We start from the raw sequence: 17,425 nt of genomic DNA, 5'->3' as shown, positions 1-17,425 counted from the left end.
ATGGCTCAATTTGGATTTGGGAACTAGGGTAATTTTCTCAATTTAATGCCATTGCAATCTATTTAACTTTATGAATATGGATTCGTGACAGAATGTTCATGACTATCCACTGTGCCTGTGACTTTCTGCAGAATTCAAGAGACAGTATTGTCCATTGACTTTAAAAATTCAGGCTAGAGCTGGGTGGTGGTGGTGCACACCTTTAATCCCAGCACTTGGGAGGCAGAGGCAGGTGGATTTCTGAGTTCGAGGCCAGCCTGGTCTACAGAGTGAGTTCCAGGACAGCCAGGACTACACAGAGAATCCCTGTCTCGAAAAACCAAAAAAAAAAAAAAAAAAAAAAAAAATTAGACTAGACCTTGAAGATGTATCACCCCACCCTTTCCATTGGAATGAGAAAAACATATGTACCTTCACACATACTCTAAAATTTACATGTAGTTGCCTGTTTATTTTTCTTTTTATATCACTTCAGGAGCTCTAGCAGAGTATTGGCACCTCCAAAGAGTTGAGGTTAAAGTTATATACGAATTGGCTGCTCTTTCTAGATTAAGCAGTAGGTCTGTCTTGGAACATGTTGCCACTTTGTTCTTTCAGTGAAGTTCATAGCAAAGTAACCAAGGAAATTTGTGGGTATGATGGCCAGTAGTACAGAAGTGGAAGTAGAGAAGAATTGTGAGAGAATTATTATCAGTATCTCTTGTACCTTTGACTCTCTGAAGCATTCTGAGATTCTGGAATCTGGTCAATGGCATTACTAATGTGAGTAATTACACAATTTCTCTCACCATAAATGTTTATATAAAGAAGGGCAAACAAGTGGCTTGACAGCTTGTTCTTTCCTCCTTTAGAGAAGACATTCTTTATACATACAAGAAAGTTTTCCATTGCTTCCTTGAAATACTGTTCTATCCTGAAGCCCTCTCCACTTGCATGTGCTCATTTTTAATTCTGAGGCAGTGTTGGCAAGCCAAATAAGAGCTAGGTTTGGGTGATATAAAATCATAAGTTGCTGTGTTTTGCCTATTCCTGGGACAATGATGACAACCCAATGTCATGAAGAGAAATGGTGACATCAAAATAAGCCTCTAGGTATATGCTGAGGCCCACCTTAGGACAGGGTTACAGAAGATCCTTTAACTCTTTGGACACCTCTTGGGGGACATTCCTGAATTTCTTAGATGCCCTTGTTTTTTGTCCCCTGATAAGAAATAATCAAACTTCTTGTGCTCCTTTTTTGGCAAATACAGCTGGCCAACAATCACCTATTCTCATACTCAACTTGTGTACAAGTCTGCATAGCATCAACATTGCTCATGCCCCTGTCTTTTCTGGTGTTTTCAATCATCTGGCATGCCCTCTTGGAGCCAAGGTAATCAGTGATGTCAGGTAACTGGAATCATCTGGGTCACTATCTTCCCTTATAAATTGGATGTGCCTTCATTTATTAGTCTCTGTGTCTCATTCAAACGCAAGTGCTTGAGGTTAGGAAAAAATAATACCCAAACATGCCAAAAGAGTGTCAATTGCTAATAAATTCTGCCATGTAGACTTATAAATTTATGAGGGTATAGAAATTTTTGTAACACTGACAATTCCTACCCACACTAATATGAGATACTCTTCATAAAATGATGAGGTTAACTCACTCCTGATCATGGGGTCTTCATCTTGGTTGTTCACATGATGAGGAGTTACAAAATCTCAGCAGAGACTTCCAAGCATATTCTCCATTCTCTATTTTGCATTACACTGGAGAACCAAGGGACACAGACCTGATTACTGAGACAGAAGTAGTCTGTAAACCACCACCATTTCCAATCACCATGCGATGTCTCCCTAAAATGTCAAACATTGAGCAAATATTCCAAAAGTTCTCATTTTAAAGGGAATTTGCCCATGTGGATTATTTGAAGTTTTCTGTGTTGGCTTATAACCAATTTCTTTGCAATTTTCTTCCCAGTGTTTTTTCTCTTCTTGCTAAACTTCACTTCTTAATCATCAATTAAAAAATGCCTGCTTAGGAAGTTTTCTTAGGGCAGGTCTTATCTTATGGAACCTGAGGCCACTGTGATTCATGTCAACATGGTTCAATTTGGACTTGGGAACTAGGGCCACTTTTTCTGCTTAGTAGCATTCCTATCAATTTAACCTTAAGGCAAATGGATTCATGGCAGAACATTTGTCACTATCCCCTCTGCCTCCTACTTTCTGCAGAATTCAAGAAACAGTACTTTCCATTGACTTTAAAAAATCAGGTTAGACCTTGCCAATGAATGATTCTGTCCTTGCACTTGGAATGAGGAACATGTAGGTACCTTCTCACAGACTCTAAAATCTATATGTAGTTGCCTGTTTATTGTCTTGTTTATATCAGTTGAGGATATCAAGCAGAGTGTTTGCAGCTCCACAGAGGTGAAGGACAAGTCATATGTGAACTGGCTATTATTTCTATAGTTAGCAGTAAGTCTTTGTCAGAACACATTGATACCTTGTGATTTCAGTGATCTTCCTAGTAAGGTAGCTTAGAACACTAGTGCCTTGTCAGCTTTTCTCTCCTTCTTATGAGATAGCATTCTTCAAAGTTTCAAGCTAGTGTTCCCTTACAACCCTGGAAAAAACTCTACCCTGCAGCTCTCCACACTCACATGTGAACATTTCTACCTCTGAAGCACTTTTTGCAGATCAGGTAAGTGCTGGGATTGTGTGGTTAAAATCATAGCTAGTGAGGATATATTTTGAGTGTCTTTTGTACTGTAGATCTTAAAATTTATAGGTGAGAAATAATTTTCTTAAATCTAATTTATTCTTTCCCACATTGTTATGAGCTACTCATTTTTATTAGAAGATGGTAACTCATTCTTGATCTTGGGGTCTCCATTTTGGTTGATCACATTGATATGTGTTACAGAAAGAACAAAGACTTCCAATCATCGTTGGAGTATCTTCTTTCTCAAGCAAGACACTAAAAACCCAGGGGACAGAGCCTTGATTAGTGAGAGAGAAGTAGTCTATAAATCTCTAGTAATGACTACCTCCACATAATATCTGCCCAAAAGACAGAGCAACTAGCACATAGTCTAAAATCTTTCACTCAACAGAGAAGCTGTGCAATTGGATGAGTTGAAGTATTATGTGTGGCCTTGGTTTCTACATACATCCAAATTTTCTTCAGAGTGTTTTTTTCAGGTCTCTCTTATTTTCACTGCAGAATCATTCAGGAAACAAATTAACAAATTAACAAATAACCTATTAAGTTATTTCAGGACAGGCCAGAGTTTAAGGAACCACATGGCAATATCTCTAATGGCAACATGTCTCCTCCTGATCTTAGGAACATTCTTCACTTACTCATAATAGAAACATGGCAATCCACTACACGTTAAAACTAACAGATAAATAGCAAACACATTGGACACTCTCTGCTGTGACCTAGACTCTCTGCAGAATTCAAGTTAAAGCATTGTCTCCTGAATTTATACATGCAGCTTAGACTTTGGAACAGAATGAACCCTCCCTGCATCTTGAATGAAGAAAACATGGGTACCTTCAAGCAGACTCTAAAATATCTAAGAAGTTGCCAGCTTATTTTCTTGTTTATATGACTTGGTGATGTCAATCTGAGTTTTGGACACTCCACAATGGTTAGTTAAAGGTCAAATATGATCTGACTATTGCTTTAAACTGAAGCCATAAGTCTTTGTTGGAATGAATTTGTCTTGTGTAATTTCATTGACCTTCCTACAAAGTTAGCAAAAAATTTTTGTGTCCTGGGCCCAATAGAACAGAAGAGGCAGCTGCATGTGGGATTCTGCTCACCAGAACTATTTCTGGAGAGCTGTTAAAAAGTTTTCCTCATCTTAAATATTTAAATAAATTTGGGTACAAGTTTCTTGACAGTTTGATCTTTCTTCCTTTAGAGAAAACATTCTTCAATATTTCAAGCAAGTACTCCCTTGAATCCCTGGAATAGCATTCTAACCTGCTGCTCTCCACACTCACATGTGAACATTCCTAACTTTGAAGCACTGTTTCCAGGCATGGTTTGTGCTAGGATTGTGTGATATAAAAGCATAGGTAGCTGTGTTCTCTCTAGGCCAGTATCAATGATGACAACCCAATGTCATAAAAAGAGATGATGACATGAAAATCATGCTCAATAGGATTAAGCTGAGGCCCAACCAGGAGGACAGGATTACAAGTGGTCCTTTTACTCTTTGGGAACATCTTGGGAACTCTCCTGAGTTCCTCAGAAACCCTTGTCCTGTTCCCATGAGAAAAAATTTGGAACCTCCTGGTATACTTGTGGTGATAAACACTGTGAACCTACAATCACCTAGTCTCACATTCTTCTTGTGTGCAACTTTGCAAGTCCCACCTGTTAATCAACAGCCCTTGTCTGGTGTTTTGAAGTCATCTAACATTCCCTGGTACAGCCCAGAGAATCACAGATCTTAAGTAAGTGTAATGATATTTGATACTGGCTTTTCTTATAATTGGCTAGTGCCTTCGTGTTTTGGTGTCAGAATCTCAGCCACACTCAGGTTTTGATTTTAGGAAAAGAAAGTTATGAAATGTGCCATGTTAGGGTAGATTCTAAGTGCCTTTTGCCGTGTAGATCTTAAAAAATACAGGGGAAAATTATTCTCTTTAATCTCAATTATTCTTACATAATTATGAGCTACTCATCATAGTTAGAAGAGGATAACTCATTCCCAATTTTGGGGTCTCCATCTTGATTGATCACATTGAAATGAATTATAGGAACAACAGTGGCTTCTAAGCCAAGTCAGAGTTTGCTTTTTCTCATGAAACTGAAGACACAGTGGATAGATACTTGATTAGTGAGAGAGAATTAGTCTATTAATCTCCAGTGTAGACTGCCTCCACATGATGTCTGCCCAAAAGACAGAACTACTGACCAATATTCCAAAAACTCTTACTCCACGTGGAAGCTGTTCTTGTGGGTGAGTTGAAATTTTATGTGCTGCCATGGTTCCCATAAACTTCAAAATTTCCTTCAGAGTGGTCTTTCAGTTCTAACTAATTTTCCCTGCAGAATCATTCAGGAAAAAAGTAACTACTCATGAAGTTGTTTCAGGGAAGGCCACATTTTAAGGTGTTGTGGGAGATATTTTAAATGGCTACAACTGATTTGTCTTGTATTACAGATCCATCTTGTTTCTGACTAGTTTAGGCCTAGGGCCACAAGCAGTGGTGTGTTTTAGCTGTTGCCCCTGCTCAGTACCGCAGATGCAGGCCACCAGCTCAGGTGGACAAAGGCACTGACCCTTCTACCCACAAGATGCCAGTGTGTGCCATGGCTCTGCCAATCTTCCATGCTGTCTCCACAAGGCTGGTCTGAGCCCAGACTATCCCACCATCCATGTAGTAATCTGTAGAAATGAGATTTTAATGTTTAAAGATTAATCAAATGTTTTACATGTTTGATAATGCTCAATTAACAAGCTACTCACACAATTAGAAAGCTTAACTAGTTAAATAACCTAGATATAAGTTGTTACCTAGGAATGTTCTCAATACATGCATGGTCATTGATAGCACCTACAGCTCTTTGCTCCTCCTCCACCTTCTCCTCGTCCTGTCCTTACTCCTCCCTTTCCTCTCCTTACTCCTCCCACCTTAGCTCCTCCCAACTTGCAGGGAAAATATGCTGCTTCATGTCTCCCTTCCTGTTAAAGTAAAAAAAAAAACTTTCTCTCAAAATACAACTAGAGCATAACCACAGCAATTTGTAGCAGTAATGTACAAGATAGACCTAACAACCAGTCCATCATTTTTGTTAAGTAAATATAACCTCTGTCATCTCTCCTAAATAAAAGACTTAGTTCTGAACCAGGCTTACATCCTGGCTTTAGAATGAATGTCATCTGAAAATCATCTTCTCAAATCTGTTATCTTAGAATAAATAGCCTGGGTTTTCTATGAGACTATAAGTCTTTAACCCCATCAGAAATCCAGAATGACTGAATTAACTGAAAATATGGGAAGCACAAAGCCTAGATTCCAAAACATAGCCAATTTATAGAGACTGCTGATTACCTGGACAATCCCTTTCTTCTAAATGTAGTAGCATCTGGTCTTTAGCCTTCTGGCCCAGGATCATCTGACAGATCTACTAATGATAAATTTTTAAGGGCTAATTACTCTGTATTGGCAGATATAATCAGTTGACTATTCTGTAAGTGTATAGCTTTTATGGACAGTATATTGTCTATAGATGATAAGAAATAATTCTTTCCTAGTGGCTGTTTCATCACAACTGTAGTAACTCGAGAGATGCTCAATTTCTTCAAAGTCTCCAAGACAGGGAAGCTGTCGGGAGCATATATGTCTATATTCAAATGAACATCGATACAGAAATGTTTGTAACTTCAATTCTGTGGACTTTTGACATTTGTGAATACCAACCATCTATGTAAAGCAATCTGGACAGTTGTCCATTAACTCCTATCAGCTATTTCTAATTAAAATCTAGAAAACACCCTAACAGTAAACTCAGAGCCATGAATTTGCTATAGGCCCTTAACTCACAGGGTAACCATTGCAGATCAGTTAAAAAATCAAGACAGACTGGGTCTAAGCCTTGTACTTACCAATTGTGACTTAATAGAAAAAAATATACCAATGAAACCCTCAAATTTGAAATCAAAATAAATTTTGTACCATGTAAAACTTATAACTTCAGTTTAGTAACAATTATTCAGATTTCTACCAATAGGTTATGGCTATGTAATCAATTCTAGCTATTCCTCCCTGTTCAAATAAAACCATTACTTTCCCTTAGAAGGACAGCCTAATATTTACCATCTCAGTCCCCAAGCTCAGGGAACAGGGACACTGATTCTTCATTAAATTCTTCAAGCTGAATTTGGGCATTGAGATATTAGAAGAGAGGTGGGAGTAAGGGTAATTTGATAAGCCTCTGAAGTCTGTTTTTTCACTACATCCAGCTGAATTTCTAGGAAATCAGTGGTTCAAGCAGACCTGCTCAGCTTGCTTGATGAGTAGATACACCAAGGCTGTGTATTCTGCAGTATACAATTCTCAAATCAAATTTTAGTAACAAGATAATTTTTCTTTGAATTCCAGAATCTAGTCATCTGGCAGCCCACCTCTGTCATGTCTAATCCACATAATTCTGGAAGGTAGAAATACCTTAAGCATTTCTCCTGAAAAGACACATACAAAACCTTTTTCCCAAAACAGAATTTTCTTGAGCCAGTAACCAGAAAAACATTTATCTTGACCCTTTTCCAAGAGGAAAAATATAACCACAAAACTAAAAATCACACCATTCTTAAAAATAAAATCAATTTAAGACTATATGTGTCTATTCTTAGGCCTTTTTCTATTTTGTCAAGCAAGAAATGAAACAAGAATTCCAGTCAGGCCCACATAAGACAGAACTGAAGTCTTCTGTGAGGCAATAGATTTGTATTATCTGAGTATATTTGATTTACACTATCTCTCTGTTCAGCCCTCTGACAAGAACAGGTTTTTTATGTATAACATCTATCTGTTAAGCTCTGTGCTCCAAAGCAGCTTTCACTTATACACTGTACTCTCTATTCTGGAGTCAGTGACAAATTTCTTTATCTAGGTTATAAAGTGGGGGCTGAATTGGAAAACTCTGTTTATGAATCTTTCCTTAAACCAAATTACAATGTCATTAAAGACAACATGTTCCCTACTAATCTTAGGTACATAGTTCACCTTCTCAGTATAGAGACATGGCAATCCATTACATATTAAAACAAATAGATCATGAGCTGAAAATGGGACATTCTCTGCTGTGTCCCAGGCTCTCTGAAAAATTTAAGTAACAACATTGCACACTTAGGGCAAACATGCAGGTTAGAATTTGGAGAGAAATGAACTCTCCCTTCAACTTGAATGATGAAAAAATGGGTACCTTCAAACAGTCACTAAAATCTCTAAAGCAAAAATACTAGCAAATATTTTAATAACTTTCACTCCATAGTAAAGCTGTTTTTGTAAATGAGTTGAGGTTTTATGTGTTGCCTAGGTTCCCACAACCTTCCAAATTTACTTCACAGTATTTGTTTCAGCTCTTACTAATGTTCACAGCATTATCATCCAGGAAACAAATACCTACATAGGAAGTTGTTTCAGGGCATATCAGATTTTAAGGAACCAAATGGCAATGTCAGTCATGACAACATGTCTCCTACTAAACTCAGGAATGCAGTTCACCTTCTCAGTATAGAGACGTGGCAAGACAAAACACCTTAAAACCAGTAGATTATGGGCAGAATATAGCACACTCTCTGCTCTGCCCCCAGCTCTCTGAACAGTTCAAGTAGCAACATCTCACATTGAGTGTAAAAATGCAGGTTAGACTTTGCTGAGGAATGAGAGCTCACTTCAAATCGAATGAGGGAAACATGAGTTACTTCAAACAGACTCTAATATCTCTAAAAAGTTGTCTGTTTATTGTACTGTTTATATGATATATAGATAATGTTGAGACCCAACCAGGAGGACAGGAATACAAGTGGTCTTTTAAAACTTTAGGGACCTCTTGGAGCCATTCTGAGGTCCTTAGAAGCCCTTGTTCTGATTTCCATAAAAGAAAACCTGGACATGCCTAATGAACTTTTGTTGGCAAAGCCTGTGTGCCAACAAGAACCTAGTCTCACATTCTACTTGTGTGTAAGTCTAAAAGTCTCAACTATTGATCACAATTCTGTCTTTTCTGTTGCTTTTTAGTCAATAGATATGCTTGGGAAGATCACAGAGAATGACAGATCTCAGATAAGTGTAATGAACATTGCTACTGTTTTCCTGTAAATGGGCCAGTGCCTTCATGTTTTGATTGCAGTTGGGATTCTGCTCAATGCAATTCTTCCTAGAGAGCTCATATACAGTTCTTGTCAACATAGATAAGTATTGGTGGAGAATCAGGTACCTTGAAGGTTTGCTCTTTCCTTCTTTAGAAAAGGCATTCTTCATTATTTCAAAATAGTGCTCTCATGAAACTGAAAAATAGCATTACACCCTTCAGGCCTCCATATACACATGTGAATATTTCTAATTCTGAAATACTTTCTTCAGGCAAGGTAACTGATATAAAAGCATAGGTAGCTGTGTTCTGTCCAGATCTGGGCCAATGAAAAAAATCCAACATCATGAAGAGAGGTTGTGACATAAAAGATAATGCTCAATAGGATTACAAAAAGTATGTACCCCAAAAAACCTAGTATCAAGTTTAACTTGTATGCAAGTCTGCATGTCTCACCTACAGATCACAACCCTGACTTTCCTGGTGTTTTGCAGTCATCAGATAAGTGCTAGTAGACAACACAGAATGACAAAACTCAGGTAAGTATAATGATCTTTGCTACTGGCACTCTTAGAAACGACATGTGCCTTTGTGTTTTAGGGTCAGGATGTCAGGCACTTTGAGGATTGGATTTAGAAAAAGAATCTAAGCAAATGCACCAAGTTAGGGTTAATTTTCAGTGCCTTCAGCCATGTAAAGCTTCAGATTTACAGAAAGAAAAAAATTTGCTTAAATCCCAATTATTATTAATCCCATAATTATGAGCTACTCATCATGGTTACAAGAAGATAACTCATTCCTGATTGAGGGGTCTCCATCTTGGTTGATTACATTGACAGAAGTTACAGGAACTCTACAGAGACTTACAAGCTTTGACAGACTTTGCTCTTTTAATGACAATGGAGACCCAGGGGACAGAGACTTGATTAGTGAGAAAAAAGTTGTTTCTAAATATCCAGGATGGAGTGCCTTTGCATAATGTCTTTACAAAAGGCAAAACAATGGGCAAATATTTTAAAAATTCTCAATATACAGGGAAGCAATGTATATCTCAGAGAAGTTGCCCATGTATTGTACTGTTTCCATGAATTGGTCATCTCCATCTGAGTGTTAGACCCTCCCAAATGCCTTGGCAAAAGTCACACATGATTTAGACACTGCTTTATTGAACCAGGAATTCTGTGCTGGAATTCATAAGGCATATATGTCTTGATTAACTCAGCCACTGACATAGGAACCAAAAACTTGGGATTGGTTGCTCTCCACAGTAAGATAGAAGAGGCAGTTGCAGTTGGAATTCTGCTGTAAAGAGTTATTTCTGGAGAAATATTACACATTTTCAGTCACTTTGAAGAGTTAAGTCATGTTGGGGAATCAAGTGCCTTGACAGCTTGCTCTTCTCTCTTTAGAAAAGACAGTCTTCAACATTTCAAGCTAGTAATCCCTTGCAACACTGGCAGAGCAGTGGACCAAACAGACGTCCACTCTCACATGTGAACATTCTTCTTTCTGAAGCAGTTTCTTCAGGTTAGGTAAGCACTCGGGTTCTGTGAGATAAGAGCATAGGTAGCTGTGTTGAGTCGAGGCCTGGGTCAATGATGACAACCCAATGTCAAGAAGAGAGGTGATGACATAAAAATCATGCTCAATAGGATTACGCTGAGGCCCAACCAGGAGGACAGGATTCCAAGTGGTCCTTTCACTCTTTGGGGACCACTTGGGGACCTTCCTGAGCTTCTCAGAAGCCCTTGTCCTGTTTCCCATGCACGGAAACCTGGACACTCCTGGTGAACTTTGGTTGGCAAAGACTGTGCCAACAAGAACCTAGCCTCACAGTCAACTTGTATGCAAGTCTGCAGGTCTCACCTACTGATCCCACCCCTGTCTTTTCTGCTGTTTTGCAGTCATCAGCTATGCCCTGGTAGAGCACAGAGAATCACAAATCTCAGGTAAGTGTAATGACCATTGCTACTGGCACCCTTAGAAATGTCCAGCGCCTTCATGGTTTGCTGTCAGCATTGGAGCCACTCTGCAGTTTTCATTTGAGGAAAAGAAACTAACCCAATGCCCCAAGGCGGGGAGGGGTGTTGATTTGGAGAGTCTTCTGCCATGTTGTTCTTCAGGTTTACAGGGGAAAAAGAATTTGATTAAGTCCCCATTATTCTTACCCACATGATTATGAGCTACTCATCATGGTTACAGGGTGATAACTCATTCCTGAGAGAGGATTCACCATCTAGGTTGATCATACTGACAGCAGTTACAGGAGCTCTACAGAGACTTCCAAGCTCTGGTAGACTCTGCTTTTTTATTGACAATGGAGACTCAGGGGACAGAGCCTTGATTAGTGAGACAGAAGTTGTTGGTAAATATCCAGTTTGTAGTGCCTGCACTTGATGTCTTGCCAAAAGCAAAACTATGGGGAAGTACTTAAAAACTCTCACCCCACATGGAACCTGCCCATGTGGAAGAGTTGAGGTTTTCTCTGTTGCCTTGGTACCATAACCTTCCAAATTTTCTTTATGTTGTTTCATTCAGTTCGTTCTAATTTTCACTGCATTCACCAAAGTACATGTACTACATTCAGGAGACAAAGGCCTACCTAGGAAGCTTTTTCAGGGCATAACAGTGGTTTAGGAGGCAGATGGCAATGTCATTCATGTCACCATGCCTTCTACTAAACTCAGGAATGTGGTTCACCTTCTCAGTATACAGACATGGCAGGCCAAAACAGCTTGACACAATTTGATCCTGAGCAGAATTTTGCAAACTCCCTGCTCAGCCCCCAATTCTCTGAACACTTCAAGTATCAGCATCAATGTCCCCCACTGAGTGGAACCAAGCAGGTTATAGTTTGCAGGGCAGTGAACAGTCCCTTCAAATTGAATGCGGGAAACATGGGATTCTTTGATCAGACTCTAATATCTCAGAGAAGTTGTCCATATATTCTACTGTTTCCATGAATTGGAGATCTCCATCTGAGTATTGGACACTCCCAAATGCCTTGGCAAAAGTCACACTTGATTTAGACACTGCTTTAGTGAGCCAGGATGTCTGTGCTGGAAGACCTAAGTCCTATGTCTTGATTGACTCTGCCACTGACATAGGAACCAAAATCTTGGGGTTGCTCTCCACAGTAGGATAGAAAAGGCAGTTGCAGTTGGGATTCTGCTCTAAAGAGTTATTTCTGGAGAAATATTAGACATTTTCAGTCACTTTGAAGAGTTAAGTCATGTTGGGGAATCAAGTGCCTTGACAGCTTGCTCTTCTCTCTTTAGAAAAGACAGTCTTCTACATTTCAAGCTAGTACTCCCTTGCATCCCTGGCAGAGCAGTCGACCAAACAGACGTCCACTCTCACATGTGAACATTCTTCTTTCTGAAGCACTTTCTTCAGGTTAGGTAAGCACTCAGATTCTGTGAGATAAGAGCATAGGTAGCTGTGTTGAGTCGAGGCCTGGGTCAATGATGACAACCCAATGTCATGAAGAGAGGTGATGACATAAAAATCATGCTCAATAGGATTAGGCTGAGGCCCAACCAGGAGGACAGGATTCCAAGTGGTCCTTTCACTCTTTGGGGACCACTTGGGGACCTTCCTGAGCTTCTCAGAAGCCCTTGTCCTGTTTCCCATGCACGGAAACCTGGACACTCCTGGTGAACTTTGGTTGGCAAAGACTGTGCCAACAAGAACCTAGCCTCACAGTCAACTTGTATGCAAGTCTGCAGGACTCACCTACTGATCCCACCCCTGTCTTTTCTGCTGTTTTGCAGTCATCAGCTATGCCCCGGTAGAGCACAGAGAATCACAAATCTCAGGTAAGTGTAATGACCATTGCTACTGGCACCCTTAGAAATGTCCAGCGCCTTCATGGTTTGCTGTCAGCATTGGAGCCACTCTGCCGTTTTCATTTGAGGAAAAGAAACTAACCCAATGCCCCAAGGTGGGGAGGGGTGTTGATTTGGAGAGTCTTCTGCCATGTTGTTCTTCAGGTTTACAGGGGGAAAAGAATTTGATTAAGTCCCCATTATTCTTACCCACATGATTATGAGCTACTCATCATGGTTACAGGGTGATAACTCATTCCTGAGAGAGGATTCACCATCTAGGTTGATCATACTGACAGCAGTTACAGGAGCTCTACAGAGACTTCCAAGCTCTGGTAGACTCTGCTTTTTTATTGACAATGGAGACCCAGGGGACAGAGCCTTGATTAGTGAGACAGAAGTTGTTGGTAAATATCCAGTTTGTAGTACCTGCACTTGATGTCTTGCCAAAAGCAAACCTATGGGGAAGTACTTAAAAACTCTCACCCCACATGGAACCTGCCCATGTGGAAGAGTTGAGGTTTTCTCTGTTGCCTTGGTACCATAACCTTCCAAATTTTCTTTATGGTGTTTCATTCAGCTCGTTCTAATTTTCACTGCATTCGCCAAAGAACATGTACTACATTCAGGAGACAAAGGCCTACCTAGGAAGCTTTTTCAGGGCATAACAGTGGTTTAGGAGGCAGATGGCAACGTCATTCATGTCACCATGCCTTCTACTAAACTCAGGAATGCGGTTCACCTTCTCAGTATACAGACATGGCAGGCCAAAACACCTTGACACAATTTGATCCTGAGCAGAACTTTGCAAACTCTCTGCTCGGCCCCCAATTCTCTGAACACTTCAAGTATCAGCATCAATGTCCCCCACTGAGTGGAAACAAGCAGGTTATAGTTTGCAGGGCAGTGAACAGTCCCTTCAAATTGTATGCGGGAAACATGGGTTTCTTTGATCAGACGCTAATATCTCAGAGAAGTTGCCCATATATTGTACTGTTTCCATGAATTGGAGATCTCCATCTGAGTATTGGACCCTCCCAAATGCCTTGGCAAAAGTCACACTTGATTTAGACACTGCTTTAGTGAGCCAGGATGTCTGTGCTGGAAGACCTAAGTCCTATGTCTTGATTGACTCTGCCACTGACATAGGAACCAAAATCTTGGGGTTGCTCTCCACAGTAGGATAGAAGAGGCAGTTGCAGTTGGCATTCTGCTCTAAAGAGTTATTTCTGGAGAAATATTAGACATTTTCAGTCACTTTGAAGAGTTAAATCATGTTGGGGTATCAAGTGCCTTGACAGCTTGCTCTTCTCTCTTTAGAAAAGACAGTCTTCTACATTTCAAGCTAGTACTCCCTTGCATCCCTGGCAGAGCATTCGACCAAACAGACGTCCACTCTCACATGTGAACATTCTTCTTTCTGAAGCAGTTCTTCAGGTTAGGTAAGCACTCGGGTTCTGTCATATAAGAGCATAGGTAGCTGTGTTGAGTCGAGGCCTGGGTCAATGATGACAACCCAATGTCATGAAGAGAGGTGATGACATAAAAATCATGCTCAATAGGATTACGCTGAGGCCCAACCAGGAGGACAGGATTCCAAGTGGTTTTTTCTCTCTTTGGGGACCACTTGGGGACCTTCCTGAGCTTCTCAGAAGCCCTTGTCCTGTTTCCCATGCACGGAAACCTGGACACTCCTGGTGAACTTTGGTTGGCAAAGACTGTGCCAACAAGAACCTAGCCTCGCAGTCAACTTGTATGCAAGTCTGCAGGACGCACCTATATCTTCATCTTGATATTAATTATACAGATTTCTACTAATAGGTTATGGCTATGCAATAAACCCTAGCTAATCATCTCTATTCCAACAAAACGACTACTTTTCCCTAGAGAGACAGCCCAACATTTACCACCTCAGTCCCCATGCCAAGGGAATAGGGGCGCTGACTCATCATTAGCTTCTTCAAGCTAATTATGGGCATTGAGATATTAGAAGAGGAGTGGGGGGGAGAGCAAATTGACAATCCTCTGATGCTGTGTCTTCTCTGCCTCCAGAAGGAATTCACGGACCTCAGAGGTTTGAGCAGGTCTGCCCAGCTTGCTTGTTGAGTAGATACACCAAGGCTGATCATTCCGAAGGACTCAGACTGGAGGAGGGTCCCCATTATTCTTACCCACATGATTATGAGCTACTCATCATGGTTACAGGGTGATAACTCATTCCTGAGAGAGGATTCACCATCTAGGTTGATCATACTGACAGCAGTTACAGGAGCTCTACAGAGACTTCCAAGCTCTGGTAGACTCTGCTTTTTTATTGCCAATGGAGACCCAGGGGACAGAGCCTTGATTAGTGAGACAGAAGTTGTTGGTAAATATCCAGTTTGTAGTGCCTGCACTTGATGTCTTGCCAAAAGCAAAACTATGGGGAAGTACTTAAAAACTCTCACCCCACATGGAACCTGCCCATGTGGAAGAGTTGAGGTTTTCTCTGTTGCCTTGGTACCATAACCTTCCAAATTTTCTGTATGGTGTTTCATTCAGCTCGTTCTAATTTTCACTGCATTCGACAAAGAATATGTACTACATTCAGGAGACAAAGGCCTACCTAGGAAGCTTTTTCAGGGCATAACAGTGGTTTAGGAGGCAGATGGCAATGTCATTCATGTCACCATGCCTTCTACTAAACTCAGGAATGTGGTTCACCTTCTCAGTATACAGACATGGCAGGCCAAAACACCTTGACACAATTTGATCCTGAGCAGAACTTTGCAAACTCCCTGCTCGGCCCCCAATTCTCTGAAAACTTCAAGTACCAGCATCAATGTCCCCCACTGAGTGGAAACAAGCAGGTTATAGTTTGCAGGCCAGTGAACAGTACCTTCAAATTGAATGCGGGAAACATGGGATTCTTTGATCAGACTCTAATATCTCAGAGAAGTTGCCCATATATTGTACTGTTTCCATGAATTGGAGATCTCCATCTGAGTATTGGACCCTCCCAAATGCCTTGGCACAAGTCACACTTGATTTAGACACTGCTTTAGTGAGCCAGGTTGTCTGTGCTGGAAGACCTGAGTCCTATGTCTTGATTGACTCTGCCACTGACATAGGAACCAAAATCTTGGGGTTGCTCTCCACAGTAGGATACAAGAGGCAGTTGCAGTTGGGATTCTGCTCTAAAGAGTTATTTCTGGAGAAATATTAAACATTTTCAGTCACTTTGAAGAGTTAAGTCATGTTGGGGAATCAAGTGCCTTGACAGCTTGCTCTTCTCTCTTTAGAAAAGACAGTCTTCTACATTTCAAGCTAGTACTCCCTTGCATCCCTGGCAGAGCATTCGACCAAACAGACGTCCACTCTCACATGTGAACATTCTTCTTTCTGAAGCACTTTCTTCAGGTTAGGTAAGCACTCGGGTTCTGTGAGATAAGAGCATAGATAGCTGTGTTGAGTCGAGGCCTGGGTCAATGATGACAACCCAATGTCATGAAGAGAGGTGATGACATAAAAATCATGCTCAATAGGATTACGCTGAGGCCCAACCAGGAGGACAGGATTCCAAGTGGTCCTTTCACTCTTTGGGGACCACTTGGGGACCTTCCTGAGCTTCTCAGAAGCCCTTGTCCTGTTTCCCATGAATGGAAACCTGGACACTCCTGGTGAACTTTGGTTGGCAAAGACTGTGCCAACAAGAACCTAGCCTCACAGTCAACTTGTATGCAAGTCTGCGGGACTCACCTACTGATCCCACCCCTGTCTTTTCTGCTGTTTTGCAGTCATCAGCTATGCCCCGGCAGAGCACAGAGAATCACAAATCTCAGGTAAGTGTAATGACCATTGCTACTGTCACCATTAGAAATGTCCAGTGCCTTCATGGTTTGTTGTCAGCATTGGAGCCACTCTGCCGTTTTCATTTGAGGATAAGAAACTAACCCAATGCCCAAAGGGGGGGAGCGGTGATGATTTGGAGAGTCTTCTGCCATGTTGTTCTTCAGGTTTACAGGGGAAAAAGAATTTGATTAAGTCCCCATTATTCTTACCCACATGATTATGAGCTACTCATCATGGTTACAGGGTGATAACTCATTCCTGAGAGAGGATTCACCATCTAGGTTGATCATACTGACAGCAGTTACAGGAGCTCTACAGAGACTTCCAAGCTCTGGTAGACTCTGCTTTTTTATTGCCAATGGAGACCCAGGGGACAGAGCCTTGATTAGTGAGACAGAAGTTGTTGGTAAATATCCAGTTTGTAGTGCCTGCACTTGATGTCTTGCCAAAAGCAAAACTATGGGGAAGTACTTAAAAACTCTCACCCCACATGGAACCTGCCCATGTGGAAGAGTTGAGGTTTTCTCTGTTGCCTTGGTACCATAACCTTCCAAATTTTCTTTATGGTGTTTCATTCAGCTCGTTCTAATTTTCACTGCATTCGACAAAGAATATGTACTACATTCAGGAGACAAAGGCCTACCTAGGAAGCTTTTTCAGGGCATAACAGTGGTTTAGGAGGCAGATGGCAATGTCATTCATGTCACCATGCCTTCTACTAAACTCAGGAATGTGGTTCACCTTCTCAGTATACAGACATGGCAGGCCAAAACACCTTGACACAATTTGATCCTGAGCAGAACTTTGCAAACTCCCTGCTCGGCCCCCAATTCTCTGAAAACTTCAAGTACCAGCATCAATGTCCCCCACTGAGTGGAAACAAGCAGGTTATAGTTTGCAGGCCAGTGAACAGTACCTTCAAATTGAATGCGGGAAACAT

The 17,425-nt window shown here is 40.8% G+C and overlaps 6 non-coding genes and 1 pseudogene across 6 annotated transcripts; all 7 read left to right on the top strand.

Annotated features, from left to right (window-relative positions):
* Positions 1-1,031: 1,031 nt before the first annotated feature.
* Positions 1,032-1,108, top strand: LOC117700372 (small nucleolar RNA SNORD115). The gene has a single exon (XR_004605467.1). It is a non-coding gene; the product is annotated as a small nucleolar RNA SNORD115 (small nucleolar RNA).
* A 2,992-nt stretch (positions 1,109-4,100) lies between these two features.
* Positions 4,101-4,179, top strand: LOC117699839 (small nucleolar RNA SNORD115). Its single transcript, XR_004605305.1, has one exon. It is a non-coding gene; the product is annotated as a small nucleolar RNA SNORD115 (small nucleolar RNA).
* Positions 4,180-9,148: 4,969 nt separating this feature from the next.
* Positions 9,149-9,234, top strand: LOC117700432 (small nucleolar RNA SNORD115; annotated as a pseudogene).
* A 1,182-nt stretch (positions 9,235-10,416) lies between these two features.
* LOC117699814 (small nucleolar RNA SNORD115) lies at positions 10,417-10,495 on the top strand. The gene has a single exon (XR_004605299.1). It is a non-coding gene; the product is annotated as a small nucleolar RNA SNORD115 (small nucleolar RNA).
* A 1,790-nt stretch (positions 10,496-12,285) lies between these two features.
* On the top strand, positions 12,286-12,364 carry LOC117699833 (small nucleolar RNA SNORD115). The gene has a single exon (XR_004605304.1). It is a non-coding gene; the product is annotated as a small nucleolar RNA SNORD115 (small nucleolar RNA).
* Positions 12,365-14,153: 1,789 nt separating this feature from the next.
* Positions 14,154-14,232, top strand: LOC117699810 (small nucleolar RNA SNORD115). The gene has a single exon (XR_004605298.1). It is a non-coding gene; the product is annotated as a small nucleolar RNA SNORD115 (small nucleolar RNA).
* A 1,883-nt stretch (positions 14,233-16,115) lies between these two features.
* LOC117699806 (small nucleolar RNA SNORD115) lies at positions 16,116-16,194 on the top strand. Its single transcript, XR_004605297.1, has one exon. It is a non-coding gene; the product is annotated as a small nucleolar RNA SNORD115 (small nucleolar RNA).
* The last annotated feature ends 1,231 nt before the right edge of the window (positions 16,195-17,425 follow it).

This window comes from Arvicanthis niloticus, chromosome 1 (genome assembly GCF_011762505.2).
Source record: "Arvicanthis niloticus isolate mArvNil1 chromosome 1, mArvNil1.pat.X, whole genome shotgun sequence".
Lineage (NCBI taxonomy): Eukaryota > Metazoa > Chordata > Mammalia > Rodentia > Muridae > Arvicanthis > Arvicanthis niloticus.
This window is presented reverse-complemented; position numbering and strand designations above follow the sequence as displayed.